Genomic DNA, 14,415 nt, shown 5'->3' with positions numbered 1-14,415 from the left:
TGTAATAACTAAAGTTTTTGTGAACGTGTCATTTCTAAAAGGTAATGAATTGACGATATTTTTCAAAATAATCACTTAAATACAAAGTAAAAGCTTTTTTTTTAGGTTAAATAAATGATTTTTTTTAAATACATACAAGTAAATTATATTCCGTTCCTTATCTATAGTTTATATAAAATATGTCCCTAAAATTATAATTTTTATTAGTCATAAAGGAAAATTCAAACAGCTTTTGATCAAAATGCATATAAAATGTATAGTTTTTAATGTTTCAAAACCTTAACAATATATTCTCATAGGATTTTACCTTCCATATTTAAATAAATTAAAATTATGGTACCAATTTGATTTTCAAAGCAATGACAACTTCATCAAAACAAACTCTATTCATTGAATGGTTTGTATAATAACTAAGAGCCCACATTCCTCTGAATATGTATATGTCATCACTATATTACTTAATAAATATTGAATTTTACTAAGCTGATTCTATATTTACTTCTCATATAAAATTAGAAGTGTTTTTCCAAGTCCGTATTTAAAATGACAATTTTGTATTTATTTACTATTTTTTTTTATTTATTTATTGAAGGGATTTTTAAACTTTCAATCTTTACCCAACAATATATTCAAAATAAAAATACTTAGTTATATTTATTCATTACTAAATAACTAATTACTTTTTTTTTGTCAGTAGGTAACATCAACAAAATACGAATCATTACCTTCTTATTCAATTATTTAGTTTAATTTAGAAATGGACTTTAAAAAAAACTATTATTAAACTGATTTATGGTGAAAATATAAATGTGATATAACTAAGTCTACCCTTTTTCATGCTATTTGAAATCCAAAAATTTAACATTACTTGTTATTAAAAAGTAGTCATATTATATACATTGGTGGTGAAGCGTTGTTGTTGCTGTAAAGAATTAATCCCATATTAAAATTCGTTAACGTTAACAGTGTGAAATACCGTACAACATATTATACCATATAAATTTGGTATAATATATCAATACACTAAAATTTATAGGCAATACATCACGCCAATAAACGAGTATAAGGCAGTTAAATTGTCAAAATGTAAACTTCAAATACTTATAAGCAAAAATTATGTTCTCCATATTCCAATAATTTTAAATCTCCATAAAAGCAACTTGATTTAATTTTGAAACTTAAGCAGAGCATATGCTTTTTTATAAACATATATTTATAAAAACAAAAATTCAAATTCAAAACCGTTAGTATTTTCCTTCTCCCTAAAACCAACCACAAATCATTACTTATAGGTCACAATATATTACTACTATATAATACTAATTACATATTATTATGATATATTTTTATATGCATATTTTTTTTTTTACTGAAAATTTAAGATGGCTACTTCAGATTTAATATTTCTAGTAATGCATATGGGTAAAAAAAAAATATGCAAAATCTTGAACATGCATATTTCACGGTAATTTCTAAATAAAATATATTATAGGCAATTATAAATAAATTTATTCTGTAAGAACAATCAATTAATTTCAATCAGATTTACATTTATATTTGGCTATTATTAAATTATAAAATACATAATTTATTTATAATAGATTTTATTACAAACCACCATAATAGTTGAGTAAGTTAAATTAAATATTTTTTTCAAATACCTATTTGTAAAATATTATTGATAATTTCCCAGTAAATTATAACATTAAGAATTACTTCTGTTTGGTTTTAAAAATTATGTGTGGGTTTGTTTAAAATGTATTGCCATTAACACATAGTTTTAAATGTTGTTTGTATAAAGTTCGTTTGGTAAACAACAGATACTAATTGATGAGAAAGTATACAGAGATAACGGAAATTAAACTTGATTTAAATATCTTTTGCTTAATACTTCCAAACGGTGATAATAATAATGGATTTTAAAGGGTTATTATATATTATATCACAAATATTTTAGATTAGATAGTAAAAAATGATCTGTCAAAAGAGTCACAATTTACATCCATCATATAAGTACAAAAATCAAGATGGCCCAATAACAAAAAAAAAAAAAAATGATATGTGCCAACATTTATAATTCTAATAAAATATCGTAAAATTGATACCAAAATTATTGTCACAATATTATTTACAAGCATATCGGGAATTCAAACTAAAATAAAATAAAATATGAATAATATTTAAGTGATATTAGACTATTTTTTCAAACAAGTTATGTAAAAATAAAACTCTAATTAGTTATGAACCGAATCAAAAGAAAGATTATATATCAATTTAAATAACCAAAGAGATGACGAGATGTTAATCTAATAATAAATATTAATTAACAACATTTATTTAAAAAATTTTAATAATTAAAATATTATTATATTTGTAATAGTAATGCGAACAAAACCCCTTGCTTAGGACAATATTCGTGACTGATCTTTAATGGGTTTAGAATTTCAAAATTCCAATTATTATCACTTAGGCTACATATAATGATGCCTAAATTAGCAAAATTATCAACGAAATCATAATAAAAAATATATATATTAATTATTTAGGTACTTTACAAATGTTGCGTCGATACATAATACTTTGTTTCAAATATGCCCGAAAGCCGAACAAATTAATAAAAAATACTTGAAAATTTGTAATATTTATCTAAAATATGTAAACGTTTTGAAAGTATTAGTATTTCATTAAAATGCTGGAGATTAAGTATATTTAAAAATATATATGTTTCTTAACATTCTTGTTAATTTTTAATAATATTCATAAAATTAAAAAAAATGTTTGTCAATTTTATAACTAGGCTTTAGTATAATATTATATTATGTATCTTTCATTTTGGAAATGAATTCAAATAATTCAGAATGATGTACAATCCAATATTTGTTATGAATATATAGTTCAGATGAAATGCGTAGTTTGACCGTAAAATTAATGAAGGATAAACATACTTTTATGTAGTGAAATTATTATACATAATAGAAAGAAAGAAAAGGTCTTGAATAAACTATCCACTGCTTCTCATTTATTATATAAATATCACAATTATTATAATAATATCGATAAAAAACAGTTACTGAAATAACTTAGTAAGATCTAAATGAAAAAATAATAACAGTTTTTTTTCTTAATATAGATTATATGACAATTAAAATATATCTTGTTAAATTATTTAATTTAAATTGTTTCTTTTAATTTGTTAAAAAAAAGTTTCTAATCAAAATTACACTTAAGTTCAGATTTGTTATAAAAATAATGTATTTTAAATAAAATTGTTCATATAAATAGTACACATTATGAATTCATAAGTTACTGTAAATATTATAATTTCTAAACAGAAAATAATACACAATATGGCATTATGTAATACATTAAATAATATAATTATATTAACATTATCATGTTTTATTTCTTTAAAAATGAATAGTGTTTTAGAAAATTTAAAATTCAAGTCGTGGGTTTTTTAAAAGTACTTAACAATAAAATAAATTTTTAAGTGTCTTTAAATTTTTATCGGTAACAAAATAATGAATTCAAATATCTGATTAAAAATTTTAAAATTCCGGAATCTTAAAGTACGTTTATCCTCCCCCCCCCCCCAAAAAAAAAAAAAAAAACCTATCAAACAATTATGATATTTACATGTGTGCAATATGTATGCGATTATAAATAATTATATTATATACTATGATAGTTCAACTTTCTATTAATCTAATATAAATTTATAATTACTCACACTGTTAAACTATAAGTTGTTGTTTGAAACATTTTTTAACCATATATTAATTAATCTTTTATTCCTGTGTTGTATGTACGAATAAAAAATAATTCAACGAGTAAACACCATCGTAATTTTAAATTATTGAACCGAACGAGAGAAGCGATCGTGAATATAAGCGCTTTGGACATTTTGGTTAACCGCTTGGCGACACCGGACTGGCAACCTTAAACGTGTGCTCTCGCATTGTGTTGCCTTGCAACAACCCCGCGCAAGTCCTGAACCCTTTTTAAGGCCTTGTATTTACAGATGCACTCAACAGAGAATGGCAATACATATTCCGAACTGTAGGTGCGTGCGTTCGTATGTGTATATATATATGTGTGTGTGTGTGTGTGTGTGTTGTTAAAGTTTTGTTTTTGTTTTCTGTTATTATTATTATTTTTTTTTTTTAATTAAGTACGTAACACAAAAAAAAATCAAAAACAAAAAAAATTATATATGTGTTGAACAGTACATTTTATTTACCGAATAAAATGGATGTAAACGGAATTCAAATTAATTTAGTTAACTTTAATAAAACTAAATATAATATAAATACATAAATTGTTTTATAAATTTCTGGTAATTATTGTCTATTTATATAATTTATATAGTTGAAAGCTAACAACACAGTTTGTTATAACTGTTTAATACACGTGTAAGATGTTATTATTTTTTGACTAAATTAGTTTGATTTTTAAAATCAAATTTGCAAATATATAAAATATATTTCGTAAGATATCTTCTTTTATAGATAATTTTTAATACTGAAATAATGCTGGATAAGGGTACCATTACTATTTTTAATACCATTACTTTATATTCCAGTTTTATCCCACCGTTCGACGTGAAATCCGTAAACACTGTTACAGAATACAACACATAGTAGATACATTATATGTACACTTATACGAACTACGAAGTGTTTATATTGTAATACATTTGAGTACAGTGTATAACAAAACATTTTTGTATATTCAAATATATAAATCTTTAATGGCACGTTAAATTTTAAATTTGTAGTGCCACTCAATTTTCATTTTCATATGTACTTCACATTTCTGTAGTTTAATAAGATAATTTATATTTTTATTTTATAATATGGTATGATAACTCAATACAATTTTTATTTTCATAATAAAATTAATTTTTTTTCTTATTTAAAATTCAAAATATGTAGTTTCTAACAATTTTTATGATAATTTATATTATTATATTATCCATGAGCAAGTATACTTCAGGTTCCATGTTATAGATATTAATACTGACAGTAAATTTGTAATCATTACTATTTATTATTCAAACTTTAAATAATAAGATGCATTTTATAAATATGGATCCCGAGCACAACACTCTTTGTTTACCTATCTAGATATTATATTGAATTTAGTAATGTACCATTTAATAGGCATTTTATTCTATAAAAAAAAAACTTTATACTTTATACAATTTATATATCACACACAACATTTTCATACTTTTTAATTATTTCAATTATTCAATTACTATTTTTCCACACAAAAATTCATAAATAGATAAAACTGTACGGACATTTGTATACGTATAATATAGAGCACACTGAATATTTAACTTTTTACTATACACATTAGGTATTTCATACTTTACGTACTTAAGAATTAGAACGATTTTCATATAAGAACTTATAGGTTAACGACTTATGAGTCTCTACGGTAATCAGTTATGTATAAATAATTTAATATATTCAAGCCATAATAGTTCATTATGAATTGTAGACCATGTCGTTATTAAGCCAACAACTATAAACACATAATGTAATAATTTTATTGGGAATAATGATAACACTGCCCAAAATAATATTAATTTACCTTTTATTGGAATTATAGAAAAATTTTAAAATATTTATAAGTGAACCCTTCTTATAATAATATACTATTGTAAGTTGATACAAACAATATAAATTTATTATAATATATTATAATAAGATATTTTTTAAATAAATTATCATTTAATTTATATTGAGTAGTATTTATTTAAATGTATCAGATAAATTGTAGTATATAACAGGTCTGTCAACATTTAATACTAATTTATTTGTTAATACAATAATAACCCAATTAATTAATAATTGCACAGATATATTTTCATATATTCATGCGTTTACCCTATTAATTCAATTTATACAATATATCAGTTAATAACCTAAGATAATAGTTGAACATCATTAATTCGAAAAAAATTAGGAATTAGAAAATTAGTCTAATTTTAAATGTTTAATAATTATTATTTATTAGGGTTTTGTATCAAAACAAATTGTTAAAAAATAAGAGGAAAAATTATAAAAATATATAAAATTCGTTCTCTTGATGAAGTATCTCCTCTGGGATATCTTTTCAATCGATTGTTCCTGTTTTTATATTATTGTATCAATTGAGTTTATTGTTCAAATTATAACAGATTGCTAAAAAAAATTAATTATGTAAAAAAAAATGTTATCATCAAAATATGGATAGAATAATTTCAATTTATGAAATTGTGTAAAAAAAAAAAAAATATTCATATTTTAAAGTCTTTATAAATTAAATCAGAACATTGCATTCAATAAATGTTAGTAAAATATATTATAAATATTATGTGTTTAATATTATTCGGTAAACGTTTTTTAATCCTATTTTTTGAATTCATAAAATGGCATTAAATGTATAAATCAATGAATAAACAAAATTATCAAAAGATAATTTTAATTTGTATAAAAAAAGTATATGTTTGCTGTCATTTAAATTATTATTTTGGTTTAAATGATGTGAAAAATTACGAAATACTTTTTTCTATGTGTCACACGAATGTTTGATAAACATTAGAATATATTTTATTAAATGCATGTAAATATCACAAGAATTAATACATACATAATTTATTATTTATACTATCTATCTATTTATAATACTAGTTATGTATTTTTATTTGTCTATTGTACCATATAACTTCTATAAAATGATAATAAAAAATTGATATTATACTTAGGTACATTGAGAAAAGAAGAGAGGTTAGCTTATAATTCATGTTTAAAAAAAATACATCAATATGTTGACATTATAAATCCAGAGTTTTCAAACTTTCTTGACATGGTACCAACATTATTAATAATATATTAATATGCGTCATACTGCTATGTTTTAATAATACGCATAATAATCAATTCTAGTATTAAATTTGATAAAACTTAGCTGAGTGCATTTTAAGAATATGAACATTAATGTATGGAATTGTTTAAAACTATGTAGGTGTTGTTTAGACTGTTTAGACTTTAGAGTATTGTTTTATTCGCCACACATTAAAAAATCATATGCATTTTTGAAGACTAAACGGGGATTTCTGTTGTGAATGAATTGTCCAATATGAATAAAAACGGACGGTACACCGCAATCAAAGCTTCGACATATGTAGCTCCGTTATATCTACTACTGAATGACGCATAACTGTATCGTTGTCAATGTTGTCATTACAATAGACTCATTATAAATCATTGCATAGATGTTCATGACCAATTAATAGCTGTCAATAGATTTACAGCGGGAAGTGAATACTTAACTATATAATCGTATTTGTCGATTACAGATTGGTAGATTAGTATAAAATTTAGTAATCACGCAATAACGAATTTATTGTAAAACGTAATACAATATACTCATTTAAAATATCTTTTATCCATTATTTAGACTTTAGAGATTAAAAAATAATATTTTAATATTTATAACATGAAATATTGTATTCATTATTTAGGCAGGTAACAAAAACACAATATATTTCATGATTCATATTTTATATTATATGTTTTAATATACTTCTACCATAAAATCAAAATTATATTATCGAATAAATAATTTTTTATAAATTCTATGGAATAATTATTTGTTAAAAAAAAACTGTAAAATTAATTGTCTTACTAACATTGCTCATAATTTGTGGAGGTCAAATATTGATTAATCTATTAAGTATTAACAACATTACGTAAAGTGACATTTTTTCGATGTAATCTTTGAAATCATAAAATCTGTTTTATGAAAAAATCTAAAATAAGTAAAGATATACAGAACCATTTATCAAGTTTATATATTTTTGTCATTTGGTCTTTTATGAAAATCCAATTATATTTCTAATTGAGCGATGAAAAGTTACGGTTCTCTTATTTTTTTAGACTTAATTTAAATTCAAAAACACCAATATATTATGAAAAAAAAAAACTTTTAATTACTTAAGTAAGGATCTGTATAAAATATAAAAGTAGTACAATATAATTATGTATTTATTATGTTCGCATCAAACGATCTTATTTGAAACTATATAGTTATAAAACTTCATAGAATTTTAAATAAATTGATATTGATGCTTAAATATTATCATACTTAAAATATATTAATACATCTATTATTATAAATTAAGATACGTTTTTATTTATATATTCATATTATTCAATTAACAGATTAAAAAAAAATATATTAAATATTATTTAATATTAATTAAACGATTGTCAAATAAAAATAAAAATATAATTAATAATGACAATGACGCAAAAAATGAAGACGTGAAGTACACTAAAACCAAAATACACCAAACATCGTATCTTATAGTCGTTCATTTTTATCCCGGCCTAAGTCGTGTAGTATAGCTAGTCTCTTATAATTTTCAGAATGACTACCGTTGAATAGTTCACAAAAATTAGGAAATAATAAAAAACAAAATATTTCATATTTCTTTATAAGAAAAATATTTCACAACCAAAGTTTTTCTTTTTTATGTAGTGATAATTGTCTTTCTTAGTTAGCCTTCTCAGTTCTTTCTCACGCAAAATAGATTTTGCTTTATTATATATTTCTAAGATGGAAACTACACATGCGGACGTAGCATCCTCTTAATTGTTGTTTTACTGAGTTGCCTAAACACATTTCTGATAAAATTATGAAAACTAGAGTAATATAAAACAGTTATTGTAAATAATTTGACATGTGTAATACTGTAAATTATTGTATTTTAGAAAAAATAAATTATTTTTCTTTAATTACCAAAGTTTTGAATTGGAATTTAATGAAGATATAAAAAATTACATCCGTATAAATGCTTACCTAATTCAGAAATGTTTATCACATATTTTATACATATTGGTGGTGACAAATACTTTTTCTTTTACGTTTGTATGTGTGATGAATGGCACTAAAAGTTAACATAGTATGAAAATAACAATAGCGTGCGTGTACTTGTTGGTTGTCCACACAGTATTGTTGTGACAACAAAATATTCATTTTGTATTCCTTCGTGTTTTCGCAGTCGGTGTCATTGCATCATTTAAATATGCACACATATAATAACATATAAACATAAACTTACGTGTTTAAATGATACAATGACAGCGGCCGCAAAAGGAAGGAATACGAAATTAATATTTTGTTGCCAAAGTAGTACCTCACGGACAACCAATAAATACACATATGCTACCTATTGTTATGTTCGTACTATGTTTATTTTAAGCGAAATTCATCATAGATATAACAAAATAAAAAAAGGATTTGCTACCACATTTTTATTTTAGTTTGTACATAATGTAATGTTCACATTTTATATATATATGTGTGAGTGAAAATACGTATTGAAAGATACTTTCAACAAATAGAATATATATTATTATTTTTTTTTGGGGGGGGGGGATGAGGGGATATTATACGTTTAATAAAATTGCACCCCTCTCCAAAACATAATTAAATTATTAGATACTATCAAGAAAATTGCCATTATATATGCGTAAATTAATAACTTATGCAATTCATTTTCATGGAATTTATTTAATTACAATATTATAACTGATATTTTTAAATACTGAAAAGAATCAATTATTTCTAAGTTATTAGGTATATGCGATATCAAATCAAGTCAAATTTGTATAAAGAAAATGTTATATAAGACTGTGCACATTATAATTACTAAAAATAAAACAATTAAACGAAAAAAACTAATTGTAAAGTAAAAGTATAAATGCTTTAGTTGCTTAAAAATTAATAACTTAGTTCATTAATTTTCCTATCTCAGGTAATAATGTACCGAACATTTTTTTTTTTTTGTATTATCCATTAATCTTAGAATTACCGGGTAGTATTTATGGTCCGTCGTTATTTGAATGATTTAAACTTGATATTAAGTAATCATTCAATATATTGTCTTGAAAAGTTTTTAGTTTTCTAAATTAACACATAAAAAAATATTTTATTAATCAATTATGTTAATTTAAAAAAAAAACAAATATTAAAATAAACGTTTATTTATGTAAAAAACTATATTATGATTGTTGTCAAAATTTTGCGTAAATAACATAAAAAACACATTTTTTCTAACATCTATGATCTCCCATTCAAGGCATGTACATTAAATTTACGTTGTAAATTAAAACAATTACATTCTGTAATATAAAACTAAATTAATTTTTTTTCAAAAACTAATATTATAGTTTAACTGAATATAAGTGTATAGTATTTAATAATATTGTAGTATTATATTGTTAAATACAAATTATTAGTATTAAATTATAAATATATATAATAGATATATATACAGCGTTACAAAAGAATAAATAATAATTTATCTGAATTAGATAACAGATAACTCATTTATTTATCTAATTAATGTTAAAAAAAAAAGTTAAAACATAGATAAAATAAAATATGTTTAATTTAATTTATTATAAATAGTATTTATTAATTATCAAATTAATTATTATTAACAATAGTAACATAGAATAATCTAAAAACATCGTTTAATCATAATTATGATACCTTATAATAGTCAATAATTCATGACTAAATATACATTTAAAAATAAACTAATATAAGATCTCAAAAATGTATATAATTAATTTAAAAAGAAGCTAATATAATGATAATTATAAATTACCCTAGACAACAGTGTACATTATGTTTGTATGATATTTTAGATAAATAAATAATTTTTATACCAATGGGGAACACTGTATATTAACAGCTAGGTACTTACTATTATTCCTAGATTTTGTATGTAATATTTATAATATATAATAAGTATACCTAGTATAAAATAAAAATGGTTATTTTAAGGTTGAAAACTTCAAAATTATATGAAGCCAAGTAAATATATTTTAAAAATATTAAGTGATGTACTAATGTGAATGTAATCCATTATTTTAACACAAAACGCATTGAATGTATTTTTGTTTATTATTGATTAACTTAAATTATTATGTTTTTCAAATATAGCGAGTAGTTTTTTATATGCTTTTGGTATATTATCCTGTTTAAACAAATATATTCCAGTTGAATACTTAGGGTTGTTACTTTGGAGTTGATTACTGACTCTGAGCAATGAATGAAAATGTATTTTTACTGTAAAAGTAACTAATATTGCCATAATATTATTAATGAAAACAATAAGATATTTGTTGTATAATATAATATAATTATGTTAAACTATATGTATAGAAATAACTATGTTACTATATTACTACTGTCTATTATGTTTAATAAAAAGTTAATATTATATTAATTATTCCCTATAAATTTAATAATTTATTTATTCAATAATTTGCTAAAGAAAAAAATAATTTATACAAATTCTAAATTTTCTTTAATTTATTTTTATTTCCCCCAAAAAAATAGTACTGCAAATTGTTTTCATTTTTAATCCCTAAAAGTATGAAGGAAATATAACCATGCTATCAGAAAATATTATATAATGGTTAAAAATTGTGATGAGATATAAACATTAAAAATATATAAAAACACACATTGTTAAACCATAGTCATCGCTCCAATCATAAATTTAACTTAATAATGTTCTCCATAGAAATAATGCATTTAAATTAAATGTATTTATTTATTTTATAATTTAATAAAAAGAAATATATATATTACCCTGTTTAAACATATACATAACTTGTTTATTTTTCTAAATTAATATTGATTATATAGGATAATAGTATAGTATAATTTAATAATTTTAATTCTATTGAAATATTCTTTTAAAATAATTGTTACTTATTTGAAATAAGAAGAAATTTAATAAGAGTATTTATATCAAATTGTGTGAGAACTTAAGATTAATATTTAGACCTTCGAAATAAGCAAAAACGAAGTTCTGTTTTTATGGAATACTTGATCATCCAAAAGATATAATCATAATAAATGTTTACATTACATAATGGTTATATATCATGGACATTAGTACTCTTTGGACTACATAAGTACTTCTCATATAGATTCATTCTAATTAATGTTACATAAATACTAGTTATTGAATAATGTTAAATTATACTTCTTATAGTATCTATTGTTATATAAAATAATGGTTAAGGATCAAGGTAGCCATTCGTAATATTTTAGATTGATAATTATGTTTTCTTAATCTGTCTTGGTATCTGATAATAGTTGACTCTGTAGCATAACGTATTATTAAACATACATAAAATATTTAAAAAATGTGTTTTTCAAAAACAAATAAATGAATTATTAGTTATATAGTTTGTACAAAAAAAATAATTAAAAATCGTTGATTGTAAAATTTAAAATATTATTTAAAAATAATTTTTTTGATGTAAACAAAATTAAACATGGATCATTTCTTGAATTGATTATTATACAAGTCAACGACTAATATTGAATGATTTTAATATAATTAAAATTGTCAAAGTAAAATAAATTAACTAAAAAAGAAATATATTTATAAATTTTATTGTAAAATTGTATTTCAAGATTATTTAGAAATTTCTTTTGAATGTTATACAAATGAAGATCATTTACCATATAAAGATAAAAAATTTTAAAAATACACTTTAATGTGCTATAAAATATTTTTTATGTAAATTTGAGGAAATAGGTAAAATAAATAATTTTCATTTTGCCTAGAACAGTCTACGAGCATTACAAAAAAATTCAAAATGCAAGAAGTCTTGAACTCTACTTATAAGTATTATAGTTAAGAAACAAAATGAAATAAATTTAAATGTTCACTTTTGATGTAAAACGTTTATAATACAATGTAACTTGTCTTGTTAAATTAATATAGTAAGCAAATTATCAAAGTTTGGTAACTTGCAAATTAAAGAGAAGCTTATGAAAAGTTTCAACAAGTATTTCTTAAACACAAAATTTAATTTTTGAATCACAGAAAAAAATATTTTTCTTGTCATATATTTTTTTAAATATTGAATTCTGATTTTAATTCAGCCACACAATTTCAAACGTGTAATTCTAGTAAAAGTTGTCTATATAAATCAATAGATAATATAAAATGTAAATTAACTGTACAATAATTAAAATATAATAATGATAAAATATAAAAATATAATCAATGTAATGACTATATTTAGATAGAAGAGTATTATTTCATAAATTAAAATAAAAATGTATTTTGAAATATAAACATTGTATTATAATTGCCATTTTGCATTTAATTAAACTTTAATACTGCACGATACTCACTATACTACATTTCTTTATAATATTATTATTATTGACAATTGATGAACTCACGGCAATCATCCTTTGAACTATTTTTTTTGAAAATATACAAATGGAAATAATAAATTATTAACAACATACTAAAGTTATAATAAATACTTACATTTAGATATTAGACAGCAAAGGTACCGTATGCAAGGGGTAGTTTTGAATCTACAACCTTCTCTCGACCACCACGGGTCTAGGAGAAGTAAACAATTATTATTATTATTGCATTTTTATATGATGATATCGAATAAAATTTACATGTTCCCAAAATGTACCAAGAAGTGTCCTAGTATAGATAAATTGGCTCAATTTTTTTTATTAGATAAACAATTTTTATCATTGAGAAATGATTTAGTGTACATCAGAGAGAAAGGGATTTTGTAACTCATATTATTATCTCATTCATGTTATTTACATCGATTTTATATTTTATAAGATAAAATAATAATAATAGTAAGGTATAAGTTAATATAAAGTATATAATTATATCTTGGTATAAGGTCTGCTGTTTTTTATCACATGCATTTTAATAATACTTAAATAGAGGTACTTACCGTATTTATTATTTTTATATTTTTGAAACTTTGTTCCTAATAATTATATTGTTACTACTTTTGATATTTCAATAGTTTATTTTAATTTAAGTTTCTGTTTGTATTTATTGTTATTTTTTAATGAAGGAATATATTCAGATGATATAAATAATGTATATTTGTAATACCAAGATTCGGATCGACATTTTAATTACTTGCTATTACCAGGCTGAGTTTACAATTTACATTTTCGTTACCTCTAATTGCCGATCCTAGTTTGCAACAAAAAGGTAATTGAGTTTATACTTGTCTAGAAAAGGTACATTCGAAATCATGCCATCTGCAATCATGTTCCTATTATCGAAATTCACAATCACTCACAATATTACATTTATTGAACAAAAATTGATGGCATTTTAATTAATTAAGAAAATAATATTATCTTAAAACATAAATCTGACATATTAAATACATGAACCATAAATACAAAAAAGTATAGGTCAGTCATAAATAACTATCATTTTTAATATTTATTTACATACCTACTGAGCATAATATTTTTTTATTATAAAAACTAAAACCTATATAATTTTAGTAAATTAAATTTTACATATGACCAAAGATG

At 21.7% G+C, this 14,415-nt stretch overlaps 1 protein-coding gene across 2 annotated transcripts in view; it reads right to left on the bottom strand.

The window, feature by feature from the left end:
* LOC132918081 (RYamide receptor-like) overlaps positions 1–3,955 on the bottom strand; it is a 55,263-nt gene extending 51,308 nt beyond the window's left edge. For both annotated transcript variants that reach the window (XM_060979162.1, XM_060979161.1), the window contains exon 1: positions 3,731–3,955. The gene's annotated coding sequence lies outside the window, so the exon portion shown is untranslated. The remainder of the gene's footprint in view (positions 1–3,730) is intronic.
* Between the last annotated feature and the right edge of the window lie 10,460 nt (positions 3,956–14,415).

This window comes from Rhopalosiphum padi, chromosome 1 (assembly GCF_020882245.1).
Source record: "Rhopalosiphum padi isolate XX-2018 chromosome 1, ASM2088224v1, whole genome shotgun sequence".
NCBI classification, from domain to species: domain Eukaryota; kingdom Metazoa; phylum Arthropoda; class Insecta; order Hemiptera; family Aphididae; genus Rhopalosiphum; species Rhopalosiphum padi.
The sequence above is the reverse complement of the archived record's forward strand: the minus strand, read 5'-3'. Positions and strand labels throughout refer to the sequence as shown.